The sequence below is a fragment of the Humulus lupulus genome, chromosome 2 (genome assembly GCF_963169125.1).
Source record: "Humulus lupulus chromosome 2, drHumLupu1.1, whole genome shotgun sequence".
Lineage (NCBI taxonomy): Eukaryota > Viridiplantae > Streptophyta > Magnoliopsida > Rosales > Cannabaceae > Humulus > Humulus lupulus.
In genome coordinates, this window is record NC_084794.1 from 86883532 (window position 1) to 86900960 (window position 17429).

Here is a 17429-nt window from a genome sequence, read left to right on the forward strand (position 1 = left end):
TAATCAAAACTATAAATAACATCGCTTTGCATATGGGATCATCCCTAACCTTCCAAAGAAGATTAGGCCATTATGCACATCATTCTCACAAAAATTCTATAAACAAATATGAGAAAAGTGAGATGAAATTTTGCTATAATTTTTCTACTCCAAAAATTACATACAAAAACTTAGATTATAAGGTCATATTTATAGGGTTAAAATACAATTTAACTAACTTTGGGGTTTACAAAATAAAACTAAAAAATTAATAATAAAATCTGATTTACAAATCAAAATTATTATTATTAATATTAGTTTTATTGTTATGATTGTTATTATTTATTGTGTTCTCTTATGCAGCCATGTAGGTGCAAACGTGGGGGTTTGGAGTTGCAAGTGGCTCGCACGTGGACCGAGGAGCACACAATTGCAGCAGGCAGGCAGCAAGTGTTAGGTGGCAGGCGGGCTTGGGCCAAAGCTAGGCCGGATGGTGCTCGCAGGTCGCTGGGTCATGCGGCCGAGCAGGTGCGAGTTGGCAAATCCGAGGCTACAGGTGGGTCACGTAGGTCTGGGGATCTCGGACGCGAGGCGAGAGCTAGGGGCGCCATGTGGCATGCTGCGAACAGAGAAAAGGCAGCAGGACTACAAGAAAAATGTTTTTTAGCTACCTAATATTATTGGTAGCAATTAGTTATATTTTGCCACTAAATTATTGTAGCAAAATGGTTTAGTAGTAAAATCTAAAAATAAAACACCAAATATTTCTACTACCAAACTTATTAGTAGGTAATTTATAATTTTAGCTACTTAGTAACTAAATTTATTTGCGCCAAAAATATAAAATTGTCTACTTTATATATTATTTGCTACCATTTTATTTTTGTAGCAAAATCTGACATTTTTAGCTACTAATATTTGGTAGCAAAAACTAAATTTCTATTTATTAAGTTTTGAAATTTTTGCTACTAGTATTTTATAACAATATAAGTATCTACTAAAATTTTGGTAGTTAAAAGTATATGGCTTAATATATAATAGTTATGTTAAAATATTTGTAGTAATTATATATAATAATGCATATATATATACACATACTTATAGAATAAATTAATTCTATCTGTATAAGATAAATCATATAATAAACATTTATTAATTTAGCAAATTTCAACCGCCTTACATGTACATTCTCTCACACACTTTATCTAACCACTAACACTACCGCTTTCTCTACAAACCGCTTGCTTCTCTACAGTATATTAATCTAGCATATATATTTATATGTATTAAATAGATGGAATCAAGCAACGAATCATCTCCCTTATACTTCTCTTAGTTAAATAATTATCATTCTCTTTGTCTCTCATCTGCAACCTTCTTTCTCTCGCAACTATCATTCCAGGCGAGTAATGTCTCTCTCAATCTCTCATATATATATATATATATATATATATATATATATAAATATACACCAATTCATTAGATAACTAATAATTGTATTTTGTTTTTGTTTTTCTCCTTTACAGATTTTTGTACAAAACTTGAAAGATTGGAAAGTAGAAGGGATATGGTCTACACTTTGAAGCAAGCCTATAATAAATACCATCTTGTAATTTTATATAAATTAAACAATATCAGCTTCAACGTATATGAAATTTGTATCTTGTAATTTTTGTATGCATTTTTAGCTTGCATCTTCTATGTATATAAAATTTATATGAATGCCATATATATTTATCTTAAATTTTATATTTAGTTTTAACATTTTCCATGAGTTTCTATTTATTTATATATATTATAATATTTTAACAAATATAATTTGTTAGCTTCTTAATACAAACTATCACGCATGAAACAGTGAAAATTATGTTATTAGCTAATCATTTTAAATAATCAAATTTTACTAGAAAAATAATATTACTATTAATCATTTTATTAATAAAAATAAATTAATTTACTACCAACTTATGTAGCAAATAAAATTAATAGTCACAAGGAATTAATTATTTTGCTACTAAATATAATATTTTTTGCTACTAAATATTTGGTAGCTAATAAAATACATTTGCTATCAAAATTTTTGGTAGCTAAAAACTTTTAGCGACGGGGATTAAACTACGAACTAGCAACCAAAAATTTTGATAGAAAAAATTCATTAGCTACCAAAAACATATTATTGGCTACCAATATTTTTGTAGCTAAAAGACATTTTTTATTTGTAATTTGGGCCTCTTTTATAAGGCTTCTCTTAGGCTTTTTTGTCTCAAACATATTAATTTTTTTTTTAGATTATTTCACTTTTTTCTTTCTTCTTTCTTTTCTTTTTCCAAGTGCCAAAAATATTTTAATTCCTAAAAATTAAACACAAATTAAATTAAAATTAATATTTTTATTATAAAATATATTTCAATAATTTTATGAAAATATCAATTAAAACATAAATTATTTTAAACTTTAAAACCAATAAAATGACATTTTAAAGCACTAATCAAGCCTACTAATCAAAATTTCTTAAATACTTGGGGTCATATCTATTGAATATAAAAAGTTGTAAATGTTTGAAGTTTTTGCACCATGTAATACAATAGACAAATTGTATAGACACTGATTGTTTTAACCAATTAGAGCTCAATAATCTCTAAAGACCGTTTGTTATTTGGCATGAAATAATGTCAAGAAATCTTATTTTGTTTGCGAACCCCATTAGTTCTCCCTTATCATTTAAAAGTGTTTCAAGCATCACCCTGCTACTTGTTATGATGAGTTTGTCTTTATGTAAGTTTCTTTTTGTTAATTTTAGTAACTAAGACTTGATCTATTTCACATGGTCTGATCTTTTTTAGAAGTTTGCAAAAACTTGTCTTTAAGAAATCTAGAAAGCATGTGTGGCTTCTGATGGTACGACTCTGGTTTTAGCTGTTGGAAAACCGGTTGGGAATACAGGTTTGGTGATAAGCTAACAGATGAAATCAATGAAATGAAAATCAAGTATGAGAAATTTGAAAAGGTTGGAACCTCGTTCTTAACTGGTTCGTAGTTTGCTTTCCGTTCATTGCTGATGGTTTTTCGATTATAAAAAATGGAAGCAAAAATGGTGGATGGAAATGGAACTGAAGCTAGACACATCATAGTAACTACTATTGTTGGTCGAAATGGTCAACCTAAACATGTAGGTTTTGTCTTGTGGTTTCGAAAACTCTAACTTGAAATTTCTTATGATTAACAATGGTGTAATAAAAGGGCGTGTGAACTTTCTCTCTTCTCTCCACGATGAAGAAGAAGAAAGTGACTCGAAAGCCTGCATCTAGAGCTCGGACTGAGGAGACTATTACAACATCGATTCTAACTGAAACTTCCGTTCAGATTCAAACTGATTTACAGAATGAAATAGATGGTTCTTCGGCTGTGTTGGAAGGAAAACAGGGATTAGATTTGCAGGGGCCGAGTACTGAGGGTAAACACGTTCATGTGGTGGATGATGATCTGGGTAAGGATTTGGATTCAAATGTCGGGAAGGAGGACTTTCAAGCCTCTGCCCAGTCTCATTGGGCGAATCTCAGAGAAAAACTTCAGATTAATGAATCGTCTAAGCTGCATTATGAGGAACCACTGATGAAAAATGGGAAGAAAGTTGCCCAAATTGATTTGGAGGAGGTTTCTGAACGGGCTCAGAATTGGAATTCAGCTGTGATATGTATGGTTTTGGGTGCAAATCCCCCATTTGTTGTGATTGAAGGGTTTGTTAAAAGAATTTGGGGTCATTTGGGTGTTGAACGGGTAGTGAGAATGCACATGGGTCTCACCATTGTCAAGTTCAATGATGAGGCTACAAGAGATTTTGTTTTGGAGAATGGAATTGTGTAGTTTGATAGGAAGCCGATTATTGTGAGACCTTGGACTCAAGAACTCGATTCGATCATATTAGTGCGATCTGTTCCATTATGGATTCGTTTGCCAAATTTAAGTCTGCAATATTGGGGGAAAAACTGTCTAAGTGCCTTGGTTAGTACAATTGGGAAGCCTATTATGGTGGACAAGTTTACAAAGGATAGATCTATGATAAGGTTTGCTAGAGTTTTGGTTGAGATGGAGATTACAGATGACCCTCCTTTCATAATCCATTTTGTAAATGAACGTGGACAGCTTCAGGAGCAATTTGTGGAATATGAATGGCTTCCCATTAAGTGTTCGACATGCAAAGGCTATGGGCATAATGCTGCAGAATGCAAGAAAACTAAAACAAAAGCTTGGGTCACTAAGAGCAAACCAGATCAAAATCCGACTAATCTTGCTCCTGTTTCAGTGGCTGCTAAGGCAACAACAGGAGAGACATCTGAGACTCAAGAGGAGCCTAAAGTGGTGGAGACAAAGACTAATACAGATGTAACTGTTACAGATGAAGCTGTGATTCAGGACAGGGATCAGATTCAAAATCTGGTTCGGTCTCCAGCAAACGAAGAGAACTGGGAAGTTCCAAGGAAAATTGGGACCTCAAAGAGCAAAGGTAAGACTATGAGTTCACACTTGGACAGGGATAAAAATGTGTTTAAAGTGCTTCAAGAACAGGTGACAGGGGAAATGAGTGGGGTTCCAATTGACTCATATCTTGATGGATTGCACAAACATACTTAGCTGGAATGTCAGGGGTTTGAATAAGAGAGACAAACAACATGCTATTTTACGTCTCTTAAAGTTGAATAAAGTTGGTATATGTGCTCTGTTAGAGAATAAATTAAAGGGAGATAAGGTTCAAGATATGATTTCTAAAGTGATGGTTGGCTGGGATTACTATAATAGTCCGGCTGCTGAAGGTAGGATTCTGGTTCTGTGGAGGAGATCCTTTGTCAATGTTCAGGTGTTACTGGTTCACCAGCAATTCGTACATTGTCTGGTGAAGTTCTCTGGTTTACAGCAGGATTTGGTGATTACATTTGTTTATGGGTTCAGCTTGTTGGCTGAGAGGTTAGATATGTGGAGGGGTTTATCTTCTCTGTCAATTCTGAACTTGCCATGGTTGGTTGTGGGAGATTTTAACTCAGTGTTTGATTTTGATGATAGAGTGGGAGGAAGGGAGATTGGTGCTAATGAGTTAGTTGATTCTACTGCATGGCTAGCTCATTCTCATCTTGCTAAACTTAAATGTGTAGGTTCTAACTTTACTTGGTCCAATAAACAGGAGGGGGGAGATCGGGTCTATTCAAAAATAGATCATGCATTTATTAATGAAGGGTGGATAGACTTTCTGCTGAACTCCATTGCTGAGCTACATTGGGAAGTATATTCAGATCATTGTTTCTTCCTCATTAAGACTCATTCGGCTGGGAATTTAGGAGTACAACCATTCAGGTTCTTTAATTGCTGGATCACTCACAGCAAATTTAAAGAAACTGTTATGGCAAATTGGCTTAAGCCTATGACAGCTAGAGGCTTATGGGGAGTGACTAAGAAGCTGTTACGCCTGAAACATGTTATGAGGAAGTTTAATAGGATGGAAATTGGGGATATTGAGCAAAGGTTTCATCAAGCTAAAGGCGATTATCAGGACGCTTTAACTAAAGTTCAAGAGTTTCCCTTTGATGTCTCTACTCAAGAGGCAGAAAAGAAAGCAGCAATCAGTTATAAAATTCACTATGCAAGGTATAGGAGCTTCTTGATTCAGCGAAGTAAGGTGACTTGGCTGCAAAATGGAGATGAGAATAATGCTTATTTTCATGCTTGCATCAAAAAAAGGAGAGAGGAGAATCAGATAGTTTCTTTTTTAAATGATCACGGGGACATCATTGATGACTATAGTTCAGTAGTTCATCATTTTTTAGATCACTTCAAAAGTTTTATGGGCAGTTCTGGTCTTGCTACTGGGTATGTTAAAACAGAGTGTATAGAATTTGGGCCTTGTTTAGATATAGATAAGCATCTGGGATTAATTAGAGATTTTACTATGGCTGATGTGAAGAAAGCTCTTTTCAGCATTCCGGGTACTAAGAGCCCACGTCTGGACGAGTATAACTCAGATTTTTACAAAGTTTTATGGAAGCAAATTGGTGATGAAATCTCAGTGGCTGTGTTGGATTTTTTCAAATATGGAAGGATTCCTACTGAGATCAATAAAACAGTGTTAACCTTGGTCCCTAAAACTGATGCTCCTAGCAGAGCAATAGATTATAGACCCATAGCTTCCTGCAACACTCGATATAAATGCATTTCCAAAATGCTCTGCAGTAGACTTTCAGAAGTTCTTCCGTTTATAATTAGTTCTAATCAGGGAGCGTTTATTCGAGGGAGATCATTAGCTCACAATATACTCATCTTTCAGGATTTGATTAAGAATTATAATAGGAAGAACACCTCCCCGAGATGTGTATTAAAGATCGACCTTAGCAAGGCTTACGATACAGTTGACTGGGAGTTTTTAGAGAAGATTGTTGATCTACTTTAGATTCCCCACCCGATTTATAAACTGGGTAATGGTTTGTCTCAGGGGTACCTCATATGTACTTATGCTGAATGGGCGACTGCAGGGAGGATTTCAAGGGGTTTCGTCAAGGGGACCCTATATCACCATTACTGTTCGTTTTAGTAATGGAATACCTGTCTCGGCTGCTTCAATTTGGAGCTATGCAACCTGCCTTTCGGTTCCACCCTATGTGTAAAAGTCTCAAAATCATCAACTTATGTTTTGCTGATGATTTAGTGATTTTTTGCAAAGCTAACTATGGCTCTATTCAGATTATAAAACAGATGTTTGATGATTTCTGCAATAGTTCGGGTATGAAGGCTAATCTCAGCAAGTCTCAAGTGTTCTTTGGGGGCATATCTGCTCAAGATAAGACTCAGTTACAAGAAGTGCTTCATCTTGAGGAAGGCTCTTTCCCTCTCAAATATCTGGGGATTCCTATGCGTCCTACTAAATGGACAGAGGCTGACTGTGGTGAAATTTTGAAAAAAATTAAGCTCCGTCTTCACACTTGGTCTAGTAGACTTTTATCTTATGCGGGAAAGGTTTAGCTTATTACCTCTGTTCTGCTTGGGCTGCATAACTATTGGATGAATATTTTCTTATTGCCTCAAAGTGTTATCAAAGAAGTTGACAAGTTATGTATGTGGTTTCTTTGGGGCAACAATGGGGCTAGGAGTAATTTTCATCTCACTGCCTGGTCTAAAGTTTGTTTGCCGAAATCTCTTGGAGGATTGGGCTTTGGTGAAGGATCTAAATGGAACAAGGCCATGCTTGGGAAGTATATTTGGGCAATAAACCATCAACAGGAGACTTTATGGGTTAAGTGGATTCATGCGGTGTACTTAAAAGGTAATAATTTCTGGCACTACCAGCTCAAGACAGACACAAGTTGGTATTGGAAAAAACTTTGCCAATTACGTAACTTGTTTGCTCAGGAGGACATTGATAATGCGAGTAGTCATGGGAAGTTTAAAATTAGGCTGTTGTATGCTAGGCTTATTCACCAAGTTCCGGCCAAATATCATCAGTTTGTTTGGAGCCGAATGAGTATTCCCAAGCATAAATTCATCACATGGCAAGCTGTTAACTCTAAAATTTTAACCAGAGATCATCTTCTTAGAGTGTTTATGGTTCTTGACTCTGTTTTATGCCCTGTTTGTGAGCTGGTTGATGAAAGCCACAACCACTTGTTTTTTGAATGCCTTTTTTCTCAGTAGGTGGTTCGGCTGATTCAAGGTTGGGTCAGATGCACTTGGCCTCTTTGTTTCACTGCTTGGACTGTTTGGATTGAAGACATGAAGGGGGGTATTCATGCCTCATTAGTGGCTGCTGTTTTCTCAGCCACTGTTTATTATCTTTGGCATAAACTCTTAGTGTTAAAGCTATCATAGAATTGATCAAAAAAGACATCATGTTTAGGCTTAGTTGTTTTACCCATAAGAATGTAAGAGGCATTAAACTTAGCTACTGAAGGTAGCTGCCTTTTGTTTGGTTGTATCTGTTTTGGTCCTTTGGACTTAGCCTTGATGTATTTGGTTTGTGATTAATGAAATTCATCTTTCTTGATAAAAAAAAAAACAATGGTGTAATAGATCATCTATAAGTCTTGTAGCAAAAAAAAAAAAAGAGAGAGAGAATTTTGCGCTAAATTTTGTTTGATTATCGCGTCTACAAACCATAAGTTGCATGGCGGAGCACGTTAGTGGACAAGGCTCGTTTGGTATAGTATTTTAGGTGACATTTCAATACTGATTCTAAACCATTTCAACCATTGTATCGGTAGAGATAAAAATGGATATCTTTAAGTAGAGTCTTGTTGTTTTGTAGGCTAAGTGCTTAGAAACTGGAGAAACTATTGCAATGAAGAAGGTTGATATAACAACTGTGAGTTTCAAACAATGCGCCTTTTTTATCATCTTAATGTTGTGTCACTCAAGCATTGCATCTTTTCAACCACAGAAAAGGATGAGCTTTATCTCAATTTGGTGCTTGAGTATGTACGATTGTTTATCGTGTCACAAAGCAATATAGGTCACAAAGCACTATAGTAAGGCAAATCAGCGAATGCCTTTAATATATGTCAAACTCTACACATATCAAGTTGTTTATAATATTTTTTGGAGTTTGCCTAAAGAACTCATTTTCCCCCCATTATTTTCCTTTTGATGAGTAATGAATAAAATGTCTTCTCATTTTAGATGAGTTGAATTTTTATTGGTGGGACATGGTACATTATACCTTGTTGTTTTTGTAGATTTGTAGGGCTTTGGCATACACTCATGGAGGACTTGGAGTATGCCACAAGGACATTAAGCTGCAGGATCTCCTGGTTTGCATTTAAGGATTTGACTAATTTTTCCTTCATATAATACAGTTGAACACCACACACCAATACCATTGTTGTCCTTTCAGGTTAATCCCTATACTCATCAGGTCAAGCTGTGTGACTTTTGAAGTGCAAAAGTTCTGGTATTGATTTTTTTTCTAGTTGAATGAATGATCACATATTTAAATTTTAGTGATACGTGGACACAAAATATGCACATTGATGTGTGTGGACCAAATTTAATTATTTTTATTTTTTATTAGTTACTAAATTATTAGTAAAGAGGTAGTAATGATCGATGACAATAACTATTAATTCAATTCATTATTAAAAAAACAAAAGATAATAATTTTTTTTTTTTTGAGAATTTAAAAATTAAAGAAAATAAAAATGAATTTAAGGAGTAAAGATAGTCAAGAATTCATTCTCCACCAGGGAACACACTTTCAATTATTCACAAATGAAATTATTTCCTATTTCTAAATCAAATTATTTACCATGCATCAATCATTATCACAAATCTCCCTCATGTATTTCATTAAAGCAAAGTGCTCTTAATAAATTTTTTGTACTAAACAATCTAATAGAAAATCACATTAAATTTAATCTAGCAAAAATATTAATTTTCATGGAGTTGAGTTATTCTAAACAACAAACCCAACAAGCTTGCAATTCATTAAAGTAATATTATGTTTTTCATCATAATTAAAGAAGAGTTTGACCATAATCTCTAATCATGAATTACTACAAACACTTAGAATCCTAGATTATTAGGTGAATAATAATTCTAAGATGACATTAACTTCCTATTTAAATCATATTTAGTGGCCATATAAATAAGATAAAACCAAGAATATAATTTTAAACATAGGAAAAATATAAACAATTTGATATAGATAGAAATAGAAAATCATAATCTTCAACAAATAATAGAAAACATATTTAGGGGTTGAAATCAACTTTAACTAAATAAAAAGTTAGCTAAACATAATTAAAAATAAGCCCAAGATCATTTTATAGAAAATAAAGATTAAGATGAAGAATAATAAAATTGAAATGCAAAAATTCTCTATAAAATTCAATCAAAATAGTTCTCTATGAAAAAATTGATTAAGATAAACTCATAACACTTATTTATAAAGAACTTAGAAGATACATTAATAGAAAAAAAAATCAGAGAAAGAAATTCAATTTAAATTGGAAACTAATTATTTAATCTTTGTTTAATCTTACTTTTAGGTCATATCCTATGTATTCCATCTTAAAGTGTTACAATTTGAAATTAAGAATATTTGCAATGAAAGTACTTAAATTATTACTTTTGTAGTAATTAAGTATTTAATTTATTTATTTTTTATTGACAAAATATATTTGATCTATTGGCAGTTGTTTATTTTGCTTCTAAATTTACTATATGATGTCAAATTATTAGGTTTGAACCCTTAAATATCCAAGTTATTAGGTATGTGACTGACTTGGTCTCATTGATCTCACGCGAGACTAGGAAAGAAATTGAGATGCATGTGATTAACTTGCCCACGAAGAGAATTCATGGGACCCATATGGTGGAAAGAGTTGCCTTAAGCATGTGCATGAATTGTTAGAATATTATTTATTTGGTATATAAAATCAACTAATTGATTTAATATATTAAAGTCAATATTTAATTTATTGACAAAATATTCTAATTAATGGTCAACATTGTTTGTTACCTGATTTTGTTGTTACCCGATTTTTCATATCCCAACTGATTGAGGAAATATCTCAATCTGTGGTAGAGACTCTGATGGTAAGTCCCACTCTATAAATATAGAGTACCGGTCCCCAAGCTCGCTGCTCATTCTGACTTTCAGTAACTCCATCTAAAAGAGTTAGTGAGAGCTTGGAAGCCCGTGTACTCGTTCTAACTTCTGTTCTTTTTCTTTTGTAGATCTAAATCTACATCGAGGTTATCAATAGTAATGGCTGGAGGTATACAATATTTAATCCTTTTTTGTATATATTCATTCTATATATTAATTTCGCCTACATGTATATAGAATTGTTCATATGCCCACTTTCATATTAATTCTAACATGAATGACACTTGCCACAAGATTGGTATGTGCAAGACCCTTGCTTGCATCTGAATATGAAGAGACGAAGGGTCCACAAGGAGAAAAGCTGCTCCCTTGTTGCTTCGTTCGCGTGACACGTGTCTGAACAAGGAGAAAATGGCTCGCCGCTTGGCTTAAACGGCTCCAGCTTTACTTGGCTTGGCTCCCACAAGGCTCAACTCAGCTCCAGCATGTGCGACACGTGGCCGACACATGAAGAAAAGAAAATGGGCTTGGGCTGATGAAATGGACCTTTTCTTCATTTGGTATTGGGCTTCTTTTCTCCCATCACCATTTTATAAATTTCTCTACAAAAATGCTACAGAAATTAAAATAAATATTTCCAAACTAAAAATATATATTTTAACACTTAAAATTATTTTTAGCCCAAAAATCACAAACTACCAAAAAATAAAATAAAAATAACTAAAAACTAACCATTTCTAAGCTTGAACATTAAGAATACATAATTAAAATAATACACATCACAGGTATCATTACTCAATAACTAAACTTGTGCACTTGCACCTTAGAGCTTGGCCTCTCATTTTGGCAGATCTATTATGGTTCCTTTAGGTGACATTTGTTTGCTGAACAAAAATAGAAAAATAATAGTAATGGTAATAGAAATAGAATTAGAATGTAATGTAATAGAATTTTAATTTATTTGTTTGAGAAATATTTTGGAATCAGTAATTGAATAAAAATTATTATGTTTTGTATAAAATGGAATGGAATGCAATTTATATTATTTTGACTAAATTGCCTTTACTCTTATAAATGAATATTTTTTTGATAAATTACCATTATTTTTTAATGTTAGATTTTATTATATACTAAATTACTATTTTTATTCTAAATTAGAAAATTTGACCAAATTACGTTTATATACAAATCAAATAAATAAATAATATATATTATTGTTGTGAAAAATATGCATGCAAGTGCACGTAATCGTAAACTAGTAATAGAGAGAATTAAAATTATTGTTTCCACAGAGATTGCTTATAAATTACCTATTTTCGTAGTCTTAATTTTAATGGATTAAGCAAGACTTGATTCAGAAGACTAAAAACATATGAACAATAAAATAATTTAATATAAACATTTGACAGAAACTTGTATATTAAAATTTAGGGTTTCTCACTTCACCATAACAATCTTCTTTAATGTGTCTATTATAGTTTTACAACTTCTTCTTCTTATGTTGAAAGTAGTTTTCTAATGTATTTCCTATTCTTTCTTAATATATAGAAAGTAAACCTAATAAATAAATTTCTTACATAACAATTAACACCCAAACGTGATTTCCACTAAGCGGTGGTTGTAGTATAGATTGGACAGTCGCTTCCACAAGGAGGCAAACAAACAAAGAGACAAATAAAATGGTTAAAAGGTAAGTAATATAAGAACAATAAAAAGAAACAATATTTTTGTAGATTTGTTTGTTTAAAGGATTAAAATAAAAGACAATAAATAATAAAAAGGCTTGGTGAGTGTGGATGCTAAAAATTCCATTCTAGTGAAAGACCCACACCTCGCTTCTAGGGTCCCTTGAAGGTCCAAGGCAACAATGTCTGAAGCCTCGTTAGTCTCTCGAAGCAGTACTCAGACACTATGAGGGTAGAAACATAAAGTGAAGCATAGACAAAAATGCATGAGTATCCTTCATGCATTAACTGCTTTGCGCAGGCTCACTCTGGGTGCTCCTCACGTGGGTCAGCCTTGCTCAAGGTGTGTAGAGTCCAAGAACTTTACTTAGCTAGTTAGATAGTAGTATTATAATATTTATAGCATTATCTTTGTGACTGTGGATTTTTTGTTCAGACCGGGAATTATTTGGACACTCATAGTAGTACTTATAGATTTTCTAAGTTTAACCTATAGTTTAAGAATATTAATGTTAACCTAAGGTTTGATTATATGACTAATATTAAGGATAATATTTATTATACTATAAGGTTTAGATAAGGACCAATAGGAATTTAAGCACATGTTATGAATGGGTGATTAAGGATTAAGTATTTTGAGGATTTAATTTAATAAGGGTAAATGTTTGAATGCTATAAGGTCAGTCAGCAGCTTTGAATATGCTGAGGGCTTAGTCAAGGCTGTTTACTCCATTCAAACTTAGCTAAAAATGAGTAATTTCGTGTTTAATTAATCAGCGTGTGCCGATATATCGCAGCACGTAGATACGGAAAACACGAGACGATGCACGACTGCCTCGGGCATACTGGCCCAGGCGATATATCGCCTACAGGGGGCGATATATCGCCTCCTTCAGTATGTTTTGAAAGTTTTTGAATTCTTTTTCCATTCAGCCATTCAACCTCTTGATAAGTCCAACATCTTTTTGAACGAGTCTTCAGCCTCTGCTGAACGATTATTCAAATTATTTTCACCTAAAAAGCTATTATTTTTATTCAAGTAAAATCAAGATCCTTTCACTCCTAGACTCTATAAATAGGACCTAGTACCCAGCCATTATTCATCTTTTGCTCTAAGTTCAGAAGCTGCAAGTGTTAAGTGAGTGTGAGAGTTAAACACTGGGTTTGGGAATCATAAGCTTATCAAACACTTTGGGAAGTAAGGTTTTATAGTATTTCGGTTTGAGGTGTAGATTGCTCTTACAAGTCTTCAAGGTAACCCAAAACTCTAGTTCAATTCTGTATTTGTTCTTTTAAGTTCTCATAGTCTTCTACTCAGCCTCTAACCTTAATCTTTATTTTGGTTAGGAAATCAAAGTTCTTGAGCACATAAGTTTTGGTAAGTATGTTTCTCAATGATTTAGTCTTCCCATTCCTTTTTAGACTCACTCTTTTTCATAATGATTATTAGGAGTGTTCCAAAGTCCCAACACTGTCCACATATCCCGGTAACTTTGGTAAGGAAAATAGGATAGAATTCATATGTTATATGTTTATAAGTTATCTTATGTTTTATGTTATGAAATGTGATATGTGTTATGTATGTTTGTAGGCTTGGGCATATGACCCATATGACTAACAAGACCCCAAATAGATTATGGGCATATGACCTACTTAGCTAGTAGGACCCCACTAATCTCATGGGCATATGACTTGTTTAGTTTATGGGACCCCAAGTAATAATGACCATTATAGCATGTGTATGTAATAAGTGTTCTGTTATGTCTTTACATTTCTTATGAAATTTATGTTTATGACTATGTGTTAGATTTTCCTTGCTGGGCATTAGGCTCATTCCTTTCTGTTTTATGTGCAGGAAAATAGCTTTAGTGGCGGTAAGGTTCGTGGATGCTTGGGATTGTGTATCGGTGGTGAATGGATTCAAGGAGTCGAGAGTTCGATTTCGAGGATGTAGTCGTTTACTTATGGTCTTTATATGTATTTTCCGCACTTACTATGTAACCCCTTTATTTTTAAATCATGTTATGTTTTTTTTGTTTTTCAAACAATGGGATCCCATATCCTTCTTGATATTTTGTAAGTAACTCTTATTTTTACAAGTCACTTAATAAAATTATGGTATTTTCGCAAATGTAAGTACTATTAAGGTTTTGTATGTATAGTTTCGTTAATGGTCCAAAAGTCTAGAGTAGTAGGTCATTACAGTTGGTATCAAAGAAACGGTTCCTTCGCATGAAGTTCTCCTCGATACACACACTCAAAAGCTCTGAATCTGACCGCCAAGTAAGTATTTAAGTTATGGTTATTTTGCTTATATGTATAGCTAACAACCTTAGTGTTTATATTTTCAGTTAAGTATGAACGGAGCATTAAGTAATGAGGATATCCGAGCACATTAAGGCTTTAAAAAGAATAAGGGAACCAAGGAACACTGTAGGAACACTAGAGAAAATCACTCGGAGGTTGATCTTGTTCCACAAAGAGATAGGTCACCTTCAAGAGTCTAAGCAAATCATGATGAGAGCTGCAGAACAATATGTCCTAGTAATTAGGCTTTTAAAGGATTTTCCTTCAGTAATTTCAACTTTAGAAGAAATATGGGAGACTATAAATAATGATGATGACTTACAAGTAGCCCTAAGATATTATTCTCTCATACTTAAGTTCACCTATGATTTAGAGTTTCATTTCACTAATGAGCAACAAAATAGGATCTTCTTGAATCTTCCCCGAGGAAATTTTGAGGCTCAAGACAACGCCGATTATGAGGAGATAGATGACGATATGCTAGATGAAGGATCGGATGTAGAATATCCCGATTTTTAGAATAGTTAGTGTTCATTGTTTGTTTTATTTCTTTCTTTATTTTATGATTGTAATAAGTGAATTTTTTTTTCCAAATGAGTAACATGTTATTTTATTTTCATGTATGAGTTTGATTTTATTTTTGCAATCATAATAAGTAATAAATAAAATGAATAATGACTAAGTTCAGTGAGGGTGGATACAAATCAATGAACCAAGTTTCCTTATTGAGAGTTAGGGGGCCATAGTAGTGGGAACGCTTTTACTGATCCCAGCCCTCCCTCAATATGGTTAACTTTGGAACAAAGATGAGTTTCGAGCCTGAGAATTAAGTCATATAGGATGATTAGAAACACACTTAGAAAATAAAGATGACTTGTTTTTCTAAGTATAGAAACCCACTATAATAATAATAAAGACTTATATAATTTTTCATAAGAAGTCATAATAAATAGGTCTGAGATATGTTTGTTTTAGAATAAGTTTTGCCTTAGAGCCTATTAGGGTAAGTTCTAACATGTTCTCGACTGTTAGAACTTTTGGTGAAGATGTCGCTCAGAAGATCTGCACGCACCAACGGAAACGCCTCCAACGATGTTCCAGCGACCAATGAAGTCCCTCCAGTTCGCCGAAGGGGAGTGCGTGCTACTGCCCGCCGCAACGCGCCGGCACCACCAGCTGACAACACTGCGGAGATTTCCAAACTGCGACAACAAGTCAAGGAACTTTTGCAGCAACAACGCCAACAGGCTCAATCTCAGCCTCAACCTTCCCCGAAGCCGCAACCGCAGACGCAGCCACAGCAAATGGCCCCATCACCCCAACAAGTTGGTCCATATGGGGGATGGCCAATGACGAACTACGCGCCACATCCAGTACCAAATATGGAGTCAGTGTATGAAAGGTTCCGCAAATAGCACGCTCCAAACTTCGAAGGGACTACAGACCCCTTTGAGGCAGAAGAGTGGCTAAGGAACGTGGAGCCGATTCTGACGCACATGAATCTCAGTAATGCAGACCGCATATCCTGCATCTCGTCATTACTCAAGAAGGATGCCAGAATATGGCGGGACTTAGTTCCGCAGACTAACGATGTAACCACCATGAGATGGACAAGATTTGTGGAGTTGTTCCACAAGAAGTATTACACCTTGGCAGTCATCGCTAATGGTAGAAGAATATGCTCGTCAGTTCGACAGATTAGACAAGTTTGCACCAGAGTTTGTTCCAACTGACTTTATGAGGGTGATTGAATTAGGGGTTAAGCTAGCAAACCCGGGAAATACCACCTATGCCAATGTTCTAGAAACGACAATAGAAGTAAAAAGGATTCAGATGAATGTTAGGGAGGAGAAGAGGGATTAAACGATGGTTCCAGACCAAAGTCTTTGCCTTGACCCAGGGAGGAACCTATGCTAGTAACAAGCATTTACAGGTCAGATACTATCCTCGATAGTATATGTTCTAGTATCGCTTGATTTGGTAGCAATATACTCGTATATCTCGTTAGGAATGATAAAAAAACTAGACAAACCTAGTGAAAGATTTAGAACTAGGTTTGTAACCGAGTTGCCTTCGGGCAAAGTAGTTCAATCATCATGAATAGTACGAGGCGTACCAATCAAGATTGAGGACATAGAACTAGAAGGAGACCTGATAGAGCTAGTGATCAAGGACTTCGACGTAATACTAGGCATGGATTGGCTAGCACGACATGGCGCAACGATCGACTGCAAATGCAAGAAGGTGATGTTCGAGACTCCTGACAGCCAGAGACGATGCTTCATGGGACAAGCTTCAGGATTGCGCACCCCATTAGTGTCATCTCTCAAAACTCAGAGAATTATGGAGAAAGGATGTCAAGCATTCTTAGCCAGCATCACGAACGTGGAAAGGGAGACGCCGCTTAAGGTTGGAGATGTCCGAGTTATACAAGAATTTCCAAAAGTATTTCCCGATGACATGCCAGGATTGCCACCAAATCGAGAAATAGACTTCATGATAGAATTAGTACCAGGCACCGAGCCTATCTCTAAGGCACCATACCGGATGGCACCTATGGAACTCAAAGAGTTAAAGACGCAGCTACAAGAACTCTTAGACTTGGGTTTTATTAGGCCAAGCCATTCACCATGGGGAGCTCCGGTACTATTCATGAAGAAGAAGGACGGGAGTATGCGGATGTGCATAGACTATCGTGAGCTGAACAAAGTAACGATTAAGAACAAGTACCCGCTACCTCGGATCGACGATTTGTTTGATCAACTCCGAGGCGCGACGGTATTTTCAAAGATCGATTTACGGTCAGGATATCATCAGCTCAAGGTAAAGGGAGAAGATATTCCTAAGACAACCTTTAGGACTCGTTATGGGCA

The 17429-nt window shown here is 34.7% G+C and overlaps 1 pseudogene; it reads left to right on the top strand.

The window, feature by feature from the left end:
• Positions 1 to 2935: 2935 nt before the first annotated feature.
• On the top strand, positions 2936 to 10073 carry LOC133814489 (shaggy-related protein kinase epsilon-like; annotated as a pseudogene).
• Positions 10074 to 17429: the final 7356 nt, after the last annotated feature.